Here is a 20,091-nt window from a genome sequence, read left to right as displayed (position 1 = left end):
CCAGCTAACCTCTGTAACTAGCCAGAAAGCTAGCTAGCAAAGCTAAAGGGATTGCACACATGTTAGCATAACTCTCCCACACACAAAAAAATGGTTTTTCTAAATAAGACAGCTGGCTAGCATTTATGAAGCCAGAAAACACACACAGGCTAGGAAAGTGTTTCCTCCAACATTTAATGAAAAAAGGTGCCTCCTCGATCCCAAAACAAGTTTTCTGGAGACTTGTTGACAGAGTGCTGATGACGTTGCCCACGTATGCGCTTTCGGTAGCCTGATTGCGTCCAGATTGAGGAGAAATCTGCACAAAAAGGTTTACATACACTCAATTAGTATTTGGTAGCATTGCCTTTAAATTGTTTAACTTGGGTCAAATGTTTTGGGTAGCCTTCACAAGCTTCCCACAATAAGTTGGGTGAATTTTTGCCCATTCCTCCTGACAGAGCTGGTGTAACTGAGTCAGGTTTGTAGGCCTCCTTGCTCGCACACACTTGTTCAGTTCTGTCCAAAAATGTTCAATAGGATTGAGGTCAGGGCTTTGTGATGGCCGCTCCAATACCTTGACTTTGTTGTCCTTAAGCCATTTTGACACATCTTTGGAAGTATGCTTGGGGTCATTGTCCATTTGGAAGACTCATTTGTGACCAAGCTTTAACTCCCTGACTGATGTCTTGAGATGTTGCTTCAATATATCCACATACTTTTCCTTCCTCATGAAGCCATCTATTTTGTGAAGGGCACCAGTCCCTTCTGCAGCAAAGCACCACCACAACATGATGCTGCCACCCCCTTGCTTCAACGTTTGGGATGGTGTTCTTCGGCTTGCAAGCCTTCCCTTTTTTCCTCCAAACATAACGAAGGTCATTATGGCCAATCAGTTCTATTTTTGTGTCATCAGACTAGAGAACATTTCTCCAAAAAGTACAATCTTTGTCCCCATGTGCCGTTGCAAACCGTAGTGTGGCTTTTTTATGGCGGTTTTGGAGCAGTGGCTTCTTCCTTGCTGAGCGGACTTTCAGGTTATGTCGATATAGGACTCGTTTTACTGTAGATATAGATACTTCTGTATCTGTTTCCTCCAGTATCTGGGATTGATTTGCACTTTTCGCACCAAAGTATGTTCATCTCTAGGAGACAGAGCGCTTCTCCTTCCTGAGCGGTATGACAGCTGCGTGGTCCCGTGGTGTTTATACTTGCGTACTATTGTTTGTACAGCTGAACGTGGTACCTTCAGGCGTATGGAAATTGCTCCCAAGGATGAACTAGACCTGTGGAGGTCTACAATTTATTTTTTGAGGTCTTGGCTGATTTCTTTTGATTTTCCCATGATGTCAAGCAAAGAGGCACTGAGTTTGAAAGTAGGCCTTGAAATATATCCACAGGTACATCTCCAATTGACTCAAATTATGTCAATTAGCCTATCAGCAACTTCTAAAGCCATGACATCATTAACTGGAATTTTTCAGTTAATGGCAGTCAACTTAGTGTATGTAAACGTCTGACCCACTGGAATTGTGATAAAGTGAATTATAAGTTAAATAATCTGTCTGTAAACAATTGTTGGAAAAATGACTTGTGTCATGCACAAAGTAGATGTCCTAACTGATTTGCCAAAACTATAGCTAGTTAACAAGACATTTGTGGAGTGGTTGAAAAACAAGTTTTAATGACTCCAACCTAAGTGTATGTAAACTTCTGCCTTCAACTGTAAGTTTCAAGTGTAGTAGAGTGTATGAGGAGCTGCTACCAGGGGCCCTGTGTGAGGAGGCTCTCCTCATGTCCCCAGTGCCTGACACAGACTGGCTCTCCTGATGATAGTAACATGAGGTTAGCATTAACGGTGCTGAAAGCACGACAGGTGGGTCACATGAAAGGTCGCTAATTTTCTTTAGCCGGCCAAACACATGGTTCCCATTACTTTCATCCTAGAAAAACTGACAATGCTCCAAACTAAATATAAGAGGCCTCTGTGACCACTACTGTTCGCCACACACTATTTGTAAAAAAAAAAAAAAAAAACATCTTACATTATATATGAATAGACTTTCCAAGCGGAGCGTGCTTTGAGGAGGAAACAGAGATGTAAATAAATTTAAGTGAACGCCTGGACATGCAAAATTGTGCTTTTCAGTGCGGGGAACATGATTGACGTGATGCAAGAAAAACATTTTTGGGGATATATTTTCTGTGAATGTAAAGTAAACACTGATCCACTAGCAAGACTATACCCAGAGTTCTAATAAGAGCAACACACTCTCATCATACTGTTGATTCCATCTCATCATACTGTTGATTCCATCTCATCATACTGTTGATTCCATCTCATCATACTGTTGATTCCATCTCATCATACTGTTGATTCCATCTCATCATACTGTTGATTCCATCTCATCATACTGTTGATACCATCTCATCATACTGTTGATTCCATCTCATCATACTGTTAATTCCATCTCATCATACTGTTGATTCCATCTCATCATACTGTTGATTCCATCTCATCATACTGTTGATTCCATCTCATCATACTGTTGATTCCATCTCATCAGAGGAAAAAGAAGAATAAACATTAGTTCTCCATATAAAACATATAATACCCCTGACATATAAATTATGTGGACATGACGTGACTTCTGAAAGCTCCCAGTTGGCAAGTATGCACCTAGGGTAGTATCTGTTTAGGCTAACGGAATTCCACATCTGTAACATTCCATATTTATATAAGATTGCTATATTTTTCCTGGGAGCGCATGTGCATGAATGTGTGTGAGTGTGTGCATTTGTGTGCGTTTGTGTGTGTGTGTGTGTGTGTGTGTGTGTGTGTGTGTGTGTGTGTGTGTGTGTGTGTGTGTGTGTGTGTGTGTGTGTTGTTTGCCACAACAATCCCCTCAAGGTGGTTTGAGCAGGCTGTGACCTAACAGTAAAATGTTGGAAATTGGAAAAATGACTTCTCTTTCTTGAATAAATGGGAGATAAGGAGCCGTTAGCAATAAATTCAGAGAAGTGTAAGCTTATTATGAATACCTCTCAGAGCGCAAAAGCATGTACTGTTGAAATCAAAGAGAGTAATAGGCAGGTTAGCCAACCGTCATTTTAAGGATGAAGTCAGTTGTGAAATTGTAAAATGGCAAGGTTTTGCTGTCCATATCGTACCCTCAGAGCACTCCCAGAAATGATTTAGAAATGTTGGTTATCACATGTCTGAAAATGTTTGAAGTTTGCAGGTTGAAAAGAAAAGAGAAACCAATACTAATCTCCACATTGAATAAAACTGCTAATAATAAGGCCATTTATCTCTTTGCTTAAACAGTGCATACTTTGAAGTTCACAAGAATGTGTGATTCTTAGCAAGTTCCCCTAGCAGCTCGGAGCAGACCTGGCTGTGCTGCACATTCCTGACGGTTTCATGTTCAATTGGCTGTGAAAGTCCACTGCATTACTCCTGCATGCCGGGCTGATAGCATACCAAAACAAGCTGCAAACCTACTACATCCTTTCCTTTTTTTGTAATCACAGGGCAACGTACAAGGCCTGTAAGAGCACTAAATCAGCTTTACGGATTCTTCCACATAGGGAAAGCTAGCGCTCCTTTTGCATACTTTACAAGAGAGAGCCAGGCAGTAGGAACCAGGAACCTGGAAGGTTACCGTTACCAGGGCAGCACCATATATCTGTGCATGTATTTTCTGCCCAACAGCTAAAGCTGAAAAGCCCCCAGATGAGATCTGCCGTAAAGATGATATCATAGCATGTGGTTACACAGCAGTCAGTCAGCCAGCCAGGCAGTCAGGTTTCTGCACCAGCCAGCACTCATACCCCCCCCACCCCCCACCCCCCACACACACACACACACACACACAGCCGTTACTGCTCGTCTCCGCTCTGAATATTCATCCATTTTCCATATCGTCCTCAACTATCCTAATCACAGTCACTTCCCCTTTAATCACAGGGCTGTAATTAGGCCCTAATAAACCATTTTGCCGTCCTCTTGGAGCAGCTCTGTGTCACTCACATATCAAACCATGAAATACTATATTAAAGGCTGTCAACCTCAAAGGAAAGCTCCTCGGGCTGCATAGATACAGAGACTGGAGGCACACCCTCTTACACTAATTTAAATTATCGAGAGCTCCAACATGTGACGCTCGCTACGCCATGCCTGAAACCGAGCTAGGCCAGGCCAAAGCGATGACTATTCCAGACTAAGGTTCTTCTGGTTTCTTATGATGTCGGGTAATTGTTTAAACCTGAGTGGATATGGCAGAAGGTCTTTCTCTGCCTGCCAAGAAGAGAAAAAGTGCCCTGTAGCACTTTTCTCCTCTGTTTCGTTTCTCCCTTTCTAATTCAGTCCAACACAGGCTTCAAGGAAAGCCTCAGTGATTCCATGTTCATCTTGGAGAGCCAGCATTGGGGACCATCACTGACCACAAGTTGATCATGATGATGGTTTAATTAGAAGCCTCTCTCTAGGCTGGCCCCAGCCCAAACTCCTCCACCCTGCAGATGGTGACCAATAAATGTAGCTTCACCGAGGAAGAGGAGGAACATCCCTCCCCTGCTTACCATCAGCCCCACCCCTAACCAAGGACATAAAGTGTTCCTCCACTGTGACATTCAACCACAACCCAGGGTCTGGCGTGGTGTGTGTGTGTGTGTCTGTGTGTTCCACCAACGCTATTCACATTCAGGCACAAAACTCTCTCCCCGTCTCTCTCTCTAAACTGGTATAGAGCGACCACTCCTGCTTCCATATGAGAAGGGCTTAATGATAGCAGGTTTGTTCCAGTGTAATAATGGTGTTTATTAGGTGGCCGCAATTCAATTGACCACTACAGACTTGCTTTCACTGTGAGGAGAGATGTAAGTGATTGGTTATTTACTGGGGAAACCCTCCGGTCTCTGGGGTTGAGTAAGTTCAACACGGTCATACTTTCAGTTTGTGTGTCAGTGAAGTCATGTATGTGTTGGTCCTTAACATCAGTAAGCTGGTGGTGGACGTCTGCAGCCCATCCAGTCCAGTGTGGCTAATCCTCAGCCAGGACACCCCGTCCCCTCGTTTCCCCTCCTCGCCTTCCCTTCCCCTTGTGCAACCTTCTCGTCAGCCACCCCTCCAGCAGTCTGGGTTTTCCTCAGAGTGAGTGATTCTGTTTTTACATTGGTAGTTTGGAGTACAAATTGCCTCTTTGAGCATGTCCTAAACAAACTGACTGCTCTGAAAGCAAATGTTTGAACTTTTTTCCCCACTTAAAATACTTTTGTTTCTAAAAGAAAGTATTTTTTCCCTGACTCACTAATGAGAGAATGGATGAGTTTTAATTCAATTTCGATTTGTTTTCCACTTGGGTTGAAGCTAAATGTTCATATTTTCCGACATAGTGTTTATACTGTGCTGTGGTTAATATGTGCTGGCAGAGACAGAGACAGAGACAAAGACAGTGACAGAGACAGAGACAGAGACAGAGCGAGAGACAGAGCGAGAGACAGAGCAAGAGAGAGAGAGAGAGAGAGAGAGAGAACAAGAAGAATATAACAGCTCCTGCCCCTGCTATGCCAAATGACTGGTGAGGCAGTAGGACTTTGTCATGTGGAACACATTTCTAGGATATTTATTTATATACTGTATTGACACAAACTCTCCATTCTAGAGAGGCCCCAAGTAGATAAGCTGTAGCTCTGAGAGAGAAGGACTCAGTAGCCTCAACCAATCACAGCTCCCTATACTGATGAGCAACACGAAAACATGTCTAGCACTCAGCTTTAAACTGTGAGTACTCACTCAAGCAGCCAAATACAGTTTTTATACAGCCTACTGTTGAAGAGGAGGGTTGACCAGCATTGTCCTTCTCAAAACAACTCCAGTTCAATCTGCTCCAGTAGCAGGAGACTCAGTTCAGTCCACTTCCACAGTATCAGAGAGGTCTGGGGCGACACAGAGTACATTACCTTAGACGAACACTAACATCATTATCTGCTGAGTCCTCACAATGAGGAATGTTCAGACAAGCTGCCCTCAGCCTCCTTCTCTCGTCTCCTCACCACTCCACACCACGAGGGCCTCTCTTTCTCTGTCCCTCTCTTCTCTCTCTGCCTCTCTCTCTCTCTTACTCCCTATCCCTCTCTTTCTCTCTGAACATAGGTATGAGTAAATGATATATGATGCAATAACTACATTCTAATTTTACTAAGAGAAGTGGAAAGAGAGAGAGAGCTTGTGGTTGAGTCTGCTGAAGCCATTTTCTCATGACGCACATACACCAAGTCGGTGTAAATAATCATGGAAGAAGGAAACAAAAGACCTGGGTTTGTACCAGGGTAGACATCTTGGTTAACTTCATCAGAAAGTCAGCCACAAGAGCCCCCCCCCCCCCACCCCTCCTTTTGTCACTTTCATTTATTTTTGGCATTATGCATTTGTGTAGGGAATCTTGAATTTGGCTCAATACATCCCAGATTTTCCAAATAATTTTCCAGGTCGTTTTTAGTCACTTTGCCTATTCCATATGTGAGCAACTGATCAGTACTAGACCTTTGCCACTAGGTCCAGTTCTATGGGTCTATGGGTCTATGTAAATGTTAGCATCTATCCATAGAAAAAGAGATACTGTAAAAGACCTGAGAGATTGTACCATCCATTCTCAGTAAGCTTTTTCCAATGTATTATCTAAGAGATGGAGAATGGAGATAATTCATGCGCTGATGTCTCAGATTTCTGGGGCCTTTTTAATATTGCGTAAAAACTATTCTAAAATACTACTTACTAACAGAATTTAGAATGTTCGTACCCATAGACAAATTGTGATTTGTCAAACAATCCTACGAGCGTGATACGCACACCGGGAGGAGATAACCATTGATAAATACCAATTGTTTTCAGCCTCAGTGTTTGTGTACAACCTTGGCTATTTGCATTGCGAAACGCTCCTAATTAACCATTTATGGTCAAAATCATCAAAATGTAAAACCTGTGGGGAATATATAACGCCATACATTAAAAGACAAATTCGCAACCAAAAAAAGCGTCTAAAAAAATACTTTTTCAGAGACCAAAATATTTTATTTGGCTCGCTCAGTTGTGGCTTGACTAGTAAAAATAAAAAACATAGCTACAAAGAGAGGACCATTAGGAAAATTTACTCTCCCAATTTCAAAAATGTTCAACATAAATTTCTCCCATTCTATGCTTGGTAAGCAGTTCCCTTATTCCACCACTATGCACTGTGCCTACGCATGGTCACTATGCACTGTGCATACGCATGGTCATGACGGTTTCTACATTTACACACACTTTCAATCAAAAGTTCCTATTGATAAATCCCACACTTTGTGTGGAAATGATCCTATGCATAGTTTACGCACAAATTTGTGCCTATGCATGATTGATAAATGAGGCCCTAGGACTTTATTTTGTATTTACGTAATTCTTCAGGGACATGTGGAGGGGCAAGCTGTTTAATATGGGCTGATACTCCACACAGTCTTCCCCATCAAACTGCTGTGTGGTGAAGTCAAAGCTCGGGTGTTGCATTGTAAATCAAGGTGCCAAATCATATCTGATCAATTAGTGACCTTGTCTCATTACTCTGCACAGTAAACTTTGTGATCTATCATTTGGTGACAGTTTTGCAATGTATAAAGATGTGGATGGCAGTGGAGGGCCTTAAAAACAAATAGAGCCCCAGTACTGCACAGCATCAGTGGTGCTGAGCGTCATGTGTCAACTAAACTGCTCCCAGCATGCTTTACTCCGGAGCAGAGAGCAGGGAGCAGCGCAGCACAGATTGGCCCGCTTAGTCACAATCGTGGAGCATATTTTACATCTCATATCTGATGGAGCTGGCACATATCAGGCTAGCTGTCAGCCTCCAGGAACTGGCTAATGTCTAACTGCATTTGCAGTGAACAGGGACCTGCGAAAACAGAAGAGTACCGTGCTAACCCCAGCTTCACCCCACCTTAACCCCAGCTTCACTGTGGAATACCCACAGGCAGATGCAAGAAGAAGATCACTTATTTTTCAGACCCAAAGAAGATGAATGATCAAATATGAAATACAACACGTGTGGTTCTCCATATAGCATGGTTACCTTACTGTATATGCTCTAATGTTAAAGGGATACTTTGGGATTTTGGCAATGAGGACCTTTATCTCCTTCCCCAGAGTCAGATTAACTTGCGGACACCCTTTTCTTTTGATGTCTCTGTCCAGTAGTAGTGCAATGACTAGAAGTCTATGGGTGTCAGCTAGCATACTACCTCTAACTTCCTTCATACTGGACACAGAGACATAAAAATGTCAAAATCCTGAAGTATCCCTTTAAGTAGTAAAGGCTCATTTCATTTCAATTTCAGCTCATTACGAACCTATGCATAAAATATTTCAAGAGGAAAGGGAATTTCCTATTTTACATTTCCAAGTAAGACTATTCATGGGGCTTACATCATTCCCAGTACGTTTATCCAGTTGGGTTTTCCTCATTACTAGTGTCACCAATCCTTCTTGTAAATGCTAATATCAATGGACAAAATGTATCCTGAATGTGATACATTGTAATTAGAACAGGGTGACGGGCATACAAAGTTTTCTTCCTGGTACCTCGCTCTCACCCAGAGAGCTGCCCATGTTGGTTTCCAGTTTGATATTTCCATAGTGTCCTTTTGTGCTAACTCCTTGGCAGCGGCCAGCCCAAGGGAAGGCCTGATCCAAACACAATGGGGGATCACAAGGAAAGGGTTGTTCTGAGGCCTTTGTGTTCGAGCAGCATAGAGGCCCACATCGCAGTAATCTCTCTTCCCTCGTTCTCTCACAAGACCCAACCTCAGATCTTCTCCAATTCAGGAAGGACAGAGATCACAATACACTGTCGAACAAACCAACAAGGAACTGTTGACCCCGGCCCCATTTGGAGAAATATGCAACAAGGTCACTAACTAATAACAAGTCATGTAAATCATGGAACGCAAGAGTGGGATTTCATGGCCTTTCCACAATAAAGGTTATGAATAAAAACTGCCAATGAAAACAGTGTATATAGAACATGAAATATCACTGTCAATGTCAACGGTTGACATGACAATAACGTACACTAAATCATGTCTATTCTGAGGGCTAAAATAAAACAGGCAGCCACACCGAGAGGCTAGATAAAGAAAACTAAACTCTCCACAAAAGGAGCGTGGACTGGCATTCACATTTGTACAAAATGATAGGTGTATTGAGAGAAGCATGCAGGAGTCGACCGCTTGCACACTGCCCGGGAAAGATGACAAAACTCGGCTGCTTCAGTGTACTGTGCTAACTGTGAGCCGAGCAAGGGCTCCCAAAACCACTGCATTTGAATTACAGGCAGCACTGTGGGCCTCTTTGATATGGAAATAGAGCCAGCCATCTTCACACATGGATTGTGCAAATCTTCATGTGACTCGTAGAAACAATGAGCTGTACTAATTCCTCCAGCTGACAGTGCTACTGATTACCGTCCCCTACAGAAACAGCCCTGTGTCAAAAACACACAGCCACCAAGGCCCCTCTAATTAATTCTACATATTAATGTATGATTTTTAAAAAGAGAGAATTCAACAGAGGCTGTTGCATTTTGAAGTCCAACTTAATTATGCACAACTATGCTTTGGATTAAAAGAAATTGTCCAATTATTTTGCAGTCCAAACGTGACACATATTCAATGGGTGAGTGAATGAAACAGTTCAAATTGTACCCCTTTCGTGAGTTATGAAATGATATTGTTCATGTGAAGTGATACAATTGCTCAAAATGTACATTGGTTTAGCTTTATTTATACCCGTGTAAAATACCAATGCTCATTTTTAAATCATAATGTTCAAACCCAGTTCCCTACCAAACACTTAACAGCTAATGTGATACTAGAGGTCTGGTTGATTCTATAGGGAAATCTCTCTCCATCTCTCTCTGGTACTGTACCTTGGTCTTCAACATGTAATGTGATACTAGAGGTCTGGTTGATTCTATAGGGAAATCTCTCTCTATCTCTCTCTGGTACTGTACCTTGGTCTTCAACATGTAATGTGATACTAGAGGTCTGGTTGATTCTATAGGGAAATCTCTCTCCATCTCTCTCTGGTACTGTATCTTGGTCTTCAACATGTAATGTGATACTAGAGGTCTGGTTGATTCTATAGGGAAATCTCTCACTATCTCTCTCTGGTACTGTACCTTGGTCTTCAACATGTAATGTGATACTAGAGGTCTGGTTGATTCTATAGGGAAATCTCTCTCCATCTCTCTCTGGTACTGTATCTTGGTCTTCAACATGTAATGTGATACTAGAGGTCTGGTTGATTCTATAGGGAAATCTCTCACTATCTCTCTCTGGTACTGTACCTTGGTCTTCAACATGTAATGTGATACTAGAGGTCTGGTTGATTCTATAGGGAAATCTCTCACTATCTCTCTCTGGTACTGTACCTTGGTCTTCAACATGTAATGTGATACTAGAGGTCTGGTTGATTCTATAGGGAAATCTCTCACTATCTCTCTCTGGTACTGTACCTTGGTCTTCAACATGTAATGTGATACTAGAGGTCTGGTTGATTCTATAGGGAAATCTCTCACTATCTCTCTCTGGTACTGTACCTTGGGCTTCAACATGTAATGTGATACTAGAGGTCTGGTTGATTCTATAGGGAAATCTCTCACTATCTCTCTCTGGTACTGTACCTTGGTCTTCAACATGTAATGTGATACTAGAGGTCTGGTTGATTCTATAGGGAAATCTCTATCTCTCTCTGGTACTGTACCTTGGTCTTCAACATGTAATGGGATACTATAGGTCTGGTTGATTCTATAGGGAAATCTCTCTCCATCTCTCTCTGGTACTGTACCTTGGTCTTCAACATGTAATGTGACACTAGAGGTCTGGTTGATTCTATAGGGAAATCTCTATCTCTCTCTGGTACTGTACCTTGGTCTTCAACATGTAATGTGATACTAGAGGTCTGGTTGATTCTATAGGGAAATCTCTCTCATCTCTCTCTGGTACTGTACCTTGGTCTTCAACATGTAATGTGATACTAGAGGTCTGGTTGATTCTATAGGGAAATCTCTCTCCATCTCTCTCTGGTACTGTACCTTGGTCTTCAACATGTAATGTGATACTAGAGGTCTGGTTGATTCTATAGGGAAATCTCTCTCCATCTCTCTCTGGTACTGTACCTTGGTCTTCAATATGTAATGGGATACTATAGGTCTGGTTGATTCTATAGGGAAATCCCTCTCTATCTCTCTCTGGTACTGTACCTTGGTCTTCAACATGTAATGGGATACAGGTGCTGATGGTTTTCAATTTAAAGAAAAGGATGCACTCAACCTTTTAAATGGAATGTATGTAGTTCATGTAATCTCACAGCAGAAGTCATCTGGACTAGAGGTCGACCGATTAATCGGAATGGCCGATTAAATAGGGCCGATTTCAAGTTTTCATAACAATCGGAAATCGGTACTTTTGGCCGCCGATTTGCCGATTTTTAGGCAAGTCAGTTAAGAACACATTCTTATTTTCAATGACGGCCTAGGAACGGTGGGTTAACTGCCTCGTTCAGGGGCACCTTTTCACCTTGTCAGCTCAGGGGATCCAATCTTGCAACCTTACAGTTAACGAGTCCAACGCAATAACGACCTGCCTCTCTCTCGTTGCACTCCACAAGGGGGCTGCATGTTACGCGAATGCAGTAAGCCAAGGTATGTTGCTAGCTAGCATTAAACTGATCTTATAAAAAACAATCAATCATAATCACTAGTTAACTACACATGGTTGATGATATTACTAGATATTAGCGTGTCCTGCGTTGCATATAATCTGACTGAGCATACAAACGTACAAGTATCTAAGTATCTGACTGAGCGGTGGTAGGCAGAAGCAGGTGCGTAAACATTCATTCAAACAGCACTTTTGTGCGTTTTGCCAGCAGCTCTTTGTTGTGCGTCAAGCATTGCGCTGTTTGTGACTTCAAGCCTATCAACTCCCGAGATGAGGCTGGTGTAACCGAAGTGAAATGGCTAGCTAATTAGCGCGCGCTAATAGTGTTTCAAACGTCACTCGTTCTGAGCCTTCTAGTAGTAGTTCCCCTTGCTCTGCATGGGTAACGCTGCTTCGATGGTGGCTGTTGTCGATGTGTTGCTGGTTCGAGCCCAGGGAGGAGCGAGGAGAGGGACGGAAGCTATACTGTTACACTGGCAATACTAAAGTGCCTATAAGAACAATAGTCAAAGGTTAATGAAATACAAATGGTATAGAGGGAAATAGTCCTATAATAACTACAACCTAAAACTTCTTACCTGGGAATATTGTAGACTCATGTTAAAAGGAAACACCAGCTTTCATATGTTCTCATGTTCTGAGCAAGGAACTGAAACGTAGCTTTCTTACATAGCACATATTGCACTTTTACTTTCTTCTCCAACACTTTGTTTTTGCATTATTTAAACCAAATTGAACATGTTTCATTATTTACTTGAGGCTAAATTGATTTTATTGATGTATTATATTAAGTTAAAATAAGTGTTCATTCAGTATTGTTGTAATTGTCATTATTACAAATAAAAAATATTTTAAAAATCGTCCGATTAATCGGCATCGGCTTTTTTGGTCCTCCAATAATCGGTATCGGCGTTGAAAAATCATAATCGGTCGACCTCTAATCTGGACCCAAGGTTACTAAGAAGAAAACAGTGAAAGCATTTATAAAGAAACAACACATTTAGCTTGGACTGCAGCTAAAACACAAATAACTGCACTGACATGTCCCGATGTGCAGTAGATTCAGAATCCGTATTCTAATCTAAAGCAAGACCGCAATTTGGGAATGTAGTTAAAGCCCAGATAACTATACCGTAGCCTAGCTAATTTCCACTTAAAATTCTGAAAAAAATCTTAAGAATGATGATAACTATGTATGCGGACTTACGCATCTATCTCACCAAGAACATGTGTCTAATCATTAATCTACAGTATCCATCTTCAAGACTTGAAAATAATCTGTGTCTGTACAGTTAGATAGCTAGCCTCTGGATGCCCCATTGTCTGATACTGATGTCTCACTGGAACCATTGATTTCATCAATATTTCAAGACTCACCCATCACCCATGAGTGGCGAGAATGGTTTGTACTGAGAGGCGTACATTTTCTCTGGGAAAAAAACCATTACATTCAGAGATGGAGCCTGGACCCTCTCTAGACTGTCAACGTTGGAAATGAAAAGGTCCTTGAGATGTGTTCACCTCAAGCCAGAAAGGGCATAAAAAGATGTGAGGATTCTTTGAAAGTCATTTTAGGCATGTTTCATTTACATTGCAAGTCTTCACTTCATTTATTAAAACTGCATTCACAGTTTGTATAATGAGAATTAAAATCATTGTACATTAGTAAAGAGCATCTTTTTTTAATTGTGTCATACAAGAAAATCATAATGGTGCCAGATCTAAAGTTGCCACAGCACTTCAATAACACACGTTGAGAACTTGAAGAAGACAAATCCGAGGACTACAAAAGAAAGACTCCTGTAATGAACATGTTGCCATCGGTTTTGATCATTGTTGAAATATTCTGCTGCAAATTAGATAACACTTATAAAGACAGATGTCACAACATGCGCTGCCACATTTATTATCCCCAGAAATCCTCTCCCTTCTGCTGCCACACGCCCTACCTTTACCAGGCCTGCTGTTGTTTACCTGCTTCTCTCATCTTGTTTATCATTAGGCCTCGGCTGCCACTCCAGTCCCCCTCAGACATGGAGAGAAGAGGAGAGGAGAGGGGGACTAGTACCTGAGCCTGCCTCAACTCAACTGCCTCCTGTGCTCTTTCCCTGCCAGCCTGCATCCAAGGAGCAACATCTCTCTCATTATTCATACTGTAACTGCGGCAACTATTACTATCGCACTGACTGATTCAAAATCTCAATTGGAAGAACAAGAAGTTAAAAAAGGAGAGACTTAAGTGAAGATTGCATCTGTCATGGATGACCTGATCCAGTAACCCCCTGACAGACAGACTGTCACAAGCCAAGCACAGCAGTGTCTGGGGTACAACATGAAGGAACAGACGTGCACCGTACACACACACACACACACACACGCAGATTCACTCGTATCATTTTACCTCATTAACCCATAATCATTAGGCCCAACTTAAATATCCAATATAGCTCAACTTATTAAATTCATAAAGTTACTGTAAAGTACTCTACATAATGTAGGCTATTTATAAAGGCAAGTTGTTACATCAAATGTTATTGATCTTGGAAAGGTGTTATTTCTCATGCTATTAGAGCAATAGCAATATGCAAGTCATAATATCATTTTGAGGGCAAAGAATTCAGTTTGGCAAGGGAATTAGCTACGGATAAACCAAGGCCATACAATTAAACCAACAATTCAACTTACTTTACCTCATGGTTCTAGCATGGAGAACTCTGTCTTAAGCATAATCACTAATGAAACCAGATGAAGCCTTTACTGCAAGGGCTAAAATAATCCACAGACAGAACAACAGTACACTTTCAATAAATGTTTCTTATTCTTATTTTCTTATTTCAGTCTTCATTGTCAATTAATATTTCAAACTACTGAAGCACAGAAACATCCCATTCATATCCATTGTGTCCTATAATAGTTGTCTCTGAGGCTATTATGGAGTGGCACTGATGTAGCAGTTAACAGATCAGACTCAGTAAAAGCAACCATTGATGCAAAATGCACATACCAAAACCATACAAGAAAGACATGTGTAAATGTTTTCAAATCATTATAAATATTTTCAAATGACCAAACCCATTAGTCATCAATGTCAAATACTGTGTACACGTACATAGGCCTACATACATTCAACATGCCCACACGCACGCACGCACGCACGCACGCACACACACACACACACACACACACACATACACATACACATACACACACACACACACACACACACACACACACACACATACATACATACATTCAATTAACACACATGGTAGGCTACTGACCCTACACCGCTCTACACCCTGCCTCCTTAGAGAGCAAATCAACATTCAATTAACACACATGGTAGGCTACTGACCCTACACCTGTCTACCCAGCTTCATGAAGCTAATTGCTGTGCATGATATACAAAGCACAAAATAATTGACAAAATATATATATACAACATATTCTTTAAACTAACAATAGCCTGGTATGAAATAAAAAACATCCCCTTCTGCATGTTGTCTTAGTGAGATCTAAAACCACATCATTTCCATAGACTCAATAACTAAAGTCAAGCATTGCATATGCTTTGTGCTCACACATATTTTTCAAAATATGATCACTATTGTGGTCAAGTGTATTATAAACTCACATTGCAGGTCTAGATTGCGCTGTGAATAATGACAATATTTCAGCACTGTCTAATCAAAAGCAATACATTTAACCCTCAGGAAAACAATACATTTCTAAAACGTAAACGTATGTAACAGTATTAGGCTACTAAATAGGACAACATTTGTTCTAATAATAAAAAAATATTGTTATTGTTTTGCTCATCATTCACGGTCGTTTAATGACAGAAAATGGGTTTCCAATTCTTAAATTCGTCTCGCAACATGCAACTCTATTGATCTGGGATTGAATGGGGGATCTATTTAAACAAGAGAGCCACCGTGAAAGAGCGCCGATCACAGGCTGGGAAGTATGCGGTTTCGGTGTGTCAAAATGCACTTCTAAATCTCTGAACTTACTGGCACCATATGCGTCAGGGAGTCGATATCTTTAGGCCGGATCCAGTTCGGAAATGTTTTTCTCTCTCGCAAAACCACAAGTTCCTCTGAAGTCCACGTGCAGATAGTCCTGAAAAATCAAACAGTAGGAAATACATGACATGTTACAATAGGTGAGATTTCAAACCATAAATCTGAATCAAAATGCAAAATGTGCACCAAAATGGTTAATAAAGCATTTAAATCAACTTTCATCATCGTATTAAAAGTGAAACAAATAATCCAACATCCTGGATAATATAGGCCTAATCAATATAACCTTTGATTTCAATAACAGCATTGTGTACTTGACAATCAACGCGCAACACACAGAGCAAGAGGTACATTTAGAATATTATCTGGAGTCAATGCATGTGTACAAAAACGTTGGTAAGTTTCAATTATAAAAATCGATTACATCTACCATATTATTCATATTATATTGTAATGTTCCTTTCATCCGTTTTATTGCAGTGTGGGGCGACTGTATCCTACGTTTCTTTTATAGTATTTAGAGTGCGTAAAAAATAAACAAAGATGGGCAGAAACGGAGAGAAAATTGACCTGGCAATCGCGGAGTAATTTTTTATTTCCCTGATAAAATACCAGTTGATACAGCCGTGCAGTGAACCATCAACAGAACTCCTTTGCTCCTCACTAATTTGATACAGGCAGTGTTAAACTGTCCGTCAGAGGAAAAACTATCTCATATTGAGCAGCCAGACAGTGCCGAGTGTCCCTGTATAGCAATCAGGACAATGTGCTGAATTGGCAGTCTAATTATAAATGTGCCATTTAGACTTCCATTGGGCTCCGGTGCCACCTTACCTTATGAGGGAACTTGCACTCTCAACTAACAACAACTGTTCAAAACAAAATACCATTACGAGACCAACTTCACCCTAACAGAGGAACGAGCCGGAGGATTGTTTTCCACCCATGCAGCCTCTCTCACTTAAGATATGATTTTATTATTAGACACCGGGTTACTCTGACGGTCTGGAAACTATTTGGAAGTAAAATAGGAGAAAGGTGAAGCTGTCTTTAATGAAGGTTTCAGATTCCGCCTACTGAGTGGGCACAGCAATCCAATTGTATTTATGTCAAATGTTAAGAAGAAAAATGAGCATAGGAATATTCCCCGGTAGCAATAGGTCTAGGCTACATTAAGCTATAGAGTCCAGATTTGCAGTGACAGAGATATCCTCTGTAAAATTGTTATCACTGCTTGTGCAGAAGTTAGAAAAAAAGCTTTATCTGAGACTGCGAGTGTCTTATTTTGGGAAACACCTTGTAAATGATGGGCTATCTTCACACAACAGACAAGTTCACACGAACTGTGTTGCATTTGTCCTCCCGCTACCTTGGTATACAATCGTGTTTTTATCAAAATCTCAAGTACCTTCAAAAGCCAGGTGTGACATTAAAATAGCTAAATATCTGATTATAGCCTAATACGCGGTAAAAGTTATTGTTAAAAAAATCAAAAAATGAGGGAAACTATATCCAATCTATAACACTTAGAAACAAATAAAATGTCATTATTTAGAATATTTAGCATACAATTAAACCTGTCCATTCAAGTATCTGCAATGTATCTATAACCAGATTCACACCTGTCCATGAAAGGGAAAGACAATAGTGCAAAAGAGACAAAAATAATTACACCAGATGACTTACGTTAGTCCCTAAAACCGTCCGAGAGCAGCGCTTTGTAGGCTTGTAGGGAAGCCTTGTCCGTGTATATCGTCTCTAAACGGGATAGCCTTTCGAGGAGTAGTTGGATTTAATTGATGGTTTATGCATTATTTTAAGATCGATTTGCCTGACCTCCAGTTAAAGTTAAGGCAGAGTGAATTCCCAACCTCCTACAACATAGGAAACAATTACGAATATAAATGTTTTACACTGAATTATAATTCAGGTCGAACGATGAATATAGATTACTTAGAGTTTTGAAGAAAGACAACTAAATAAACCATATGCTCAAATTCGAAGAAACTTGTAAATCTTGCATCCAGAAAGATCAGGGAGAAAGGAAGGGTATGGAAGGGGACCTAGAGCAATGCGCACGTCATTGTCAATGAATAGTACCGCTCTGTGGACAAAGGTGCAATTGCCTCCCAGTCCCACAGGAGGAAGTTATTGAGCATCCGGATAGCAACACCATAAAAAAACACACATAACTTGATGAGTATTTTTTAAGAGTTGAATTTGTGGATGCGTAACCAACAATGCAATAAAAAAAGGGTTGCGGGTAATTAATACAGTCCACTCCAAACCTACCTAGCTGTATGTTGCTTAAATCAGTAGCCTAACTGCTCATCCAAGTGAAATATAGAGCTGTTGATATCAATACCTCGAGACGCACGATTGAATGTAAACTTATAAGTTACACAAGTCTCCTGTGTCGGTAAATAAAACACGGCATCATTGTTACAGTAGCTATCCAAACCATTCCAGAGAACGCTTGCGCTTGTCTTTTCACGTACTCTGCTTTTGTTATTGCGTTTACCACGAATCTCGCGATTGAGAAGCAATAAATAAGAATGTTATCATATTCCCCTCACAAAAAAAACGAGAGAGAAAACAGTTTTAACACCCCTATTGACATCGAATGAAGCGAACTCGGTTACGTACCAACAAAAACAGGCTAAATAACGCAGTTTACATGAAAACACGATTACAACATGTTAAAACTAAGCACGTTTTTACCTTCAGATCAGTCGAGAAAAGAGAGCTGCAGGTCCTAACGGTATCGTATCCCGAGTCGTGTGTTTCACGCTATATTACGTTAAAACATAACGATTACTATCTGTAGAGAAAAGGAAAGAGAACTAAAGTCTGCTGTGGTTCCCACTGGCTATATGAGGGGATCCCGTTCTTTCTATGAAGTTTAATTGTCAAAACTGCAAGGAGCTTTTGTTGTTATCTATCCTCTTTATCTCCCTCTCTTTCAGAGACAAGAGAAGACGACGCAGAGCTGTCAATCTTGGCAATCAATGTGAGCGGCCATGTCGCAAGTATTCAAAGCATTTCCCGTCGTGCAACATCAGAAAGAGAGTGGCCAGGGCATTGATCTGAGGAAGGCAAAGAGGCAGGACTCCCCCTCCCAGCCCAGACAAGAGATGCGAAAGAGAGAGCGAGAGGGAGAGAGCGAGAGGGAGAGAGAGTTTAGTGAGTGATTAGACAGAGGGAGATTTTGCTCTTGATTTGATTAAATTAAAAAACAATATCCGATTATTACACAGCAGCACAATTGAAAGTCGATACAACATAATTTGCACTTGAACAAACTCCAATAAGAGTTATTGTCCTATTTATCTGTAAAGTGGACTATTTAAGGCATTCTTTTTTGTCTTTTGCCTTACTCTAAATTAATGGAACAATTTTATCAACAGCACATGCCAGAAACGCATTTCAGAGTTGAAGACAGAAAACTACTCCGTTAGGGGTTAGTTATACTCTACCTATAATATAACACTGCTGGCCTTTATAACAGATCAACTGAAGCTTTGATATGAAGTGACGTGTAAAGAACTCGAGTGTCAACCATACCACTTTATGACAAACGATATTTGGCATAGGCGAAAACAGTCATGTAGTAGGAATACATTGATACATTGTAGCCTATAGCCTATATTGTTCATTTAAGCGTTATATAGACGAAGTATAAGTTAATACAGGAAAGCAAAAGGCAATTAATAAAGTATTTCCCCCCAAAACAATGACCCATAATTTCAAATATAAAATGATAATCTCTCTCAAATAGGGAGCCCGCCTGTTTCTATTCGTCTGATCTGTATAAAATAATATCAATAGCTGCAAGGTTTATGGTGTTAGTTATAACTCAATATATCACTTTTATAAAATAAACAAATAATTGACTGCAAGGCATTGATTATCCCATGGTTTCCTATTCATAAGAAAACATCATACACATAACGTTAAGAGATGGATGTGCTATTGTCTTTTCAATACACACAATATATTATAGACTTTGACGTTTTGTTTTGGTTGACATATCCTTCAGTTTATGCAAACAAAAAAAACATGTTATTAATGATTGAAACAACCAGTGCTAGGTCAACTTGTTTCAGAAAAGTATTTAAATCGAGAAGCATAAATGTAAAAAAAAATATTGGTAGCCCACCAGAACACTTACTTATTACTTTACATATTATAGGCTACATTTTCAAATGTAAATTAGGTGCCATTTTATATATCAAAATAATATTTGGGTCACTAGGCCTACCACGCAAATGTTTTCCGCCCCCTTGAACATTCAATATAAAATATTTCGAAGGCTTAAATAGAATGCCTGGCA

The 20,091-nt window shown here is 40.5% G+C and overlaps 1 protein-coding gene across 1 annotated transcript in view; it reads right to left on the bottom strand.

The window, feature by feature from the left end:
- LOC115119519 (transcription factor SOX-6-like) overlaps nt 1-18,807 on the bottom strand; it is a 165,918-nt gene extending 147,111 nt beyond the window's left edge. Inside the window, exons 1-2 of the mRNA XM_065012573.1 lie at nt 18,480-18,807; nt 15,747-15,855 (exon numbers count right to left, since the gene is read on the bottom strand). The gene's annotated coding sequence lies outside the window, so the exon portion shown is untranslated. The remainder of the gene's footprint in view (nt 1-15,746; nt 15,856-18,479) is intronic.
- Between the last annotated feature and the right edge of the window lie 1,284 nt (nt 18,808-20,091).

Source organism: Oncorhynchus nerka, linkage group LG28, assembly GCF_034236695.1.
Source record: "Oncorhynchus nerka isolate Pitt River linkage group LG28, Oner_Uvic_2.0, whole genome shotgun sequence".
Taxonomy (NCBI): domain Eukaryota; kingdom Metazoa; phylum Chordata; class Actinopteri; order Salmoniformes; family Salmonidae; genus Oncorhynchus; species Oncorhynchus nerka.
Note: the sequence above shows the minus strand (reverse complement) of the source record. Positions and strands in the feature narration are given on the sequence as shown.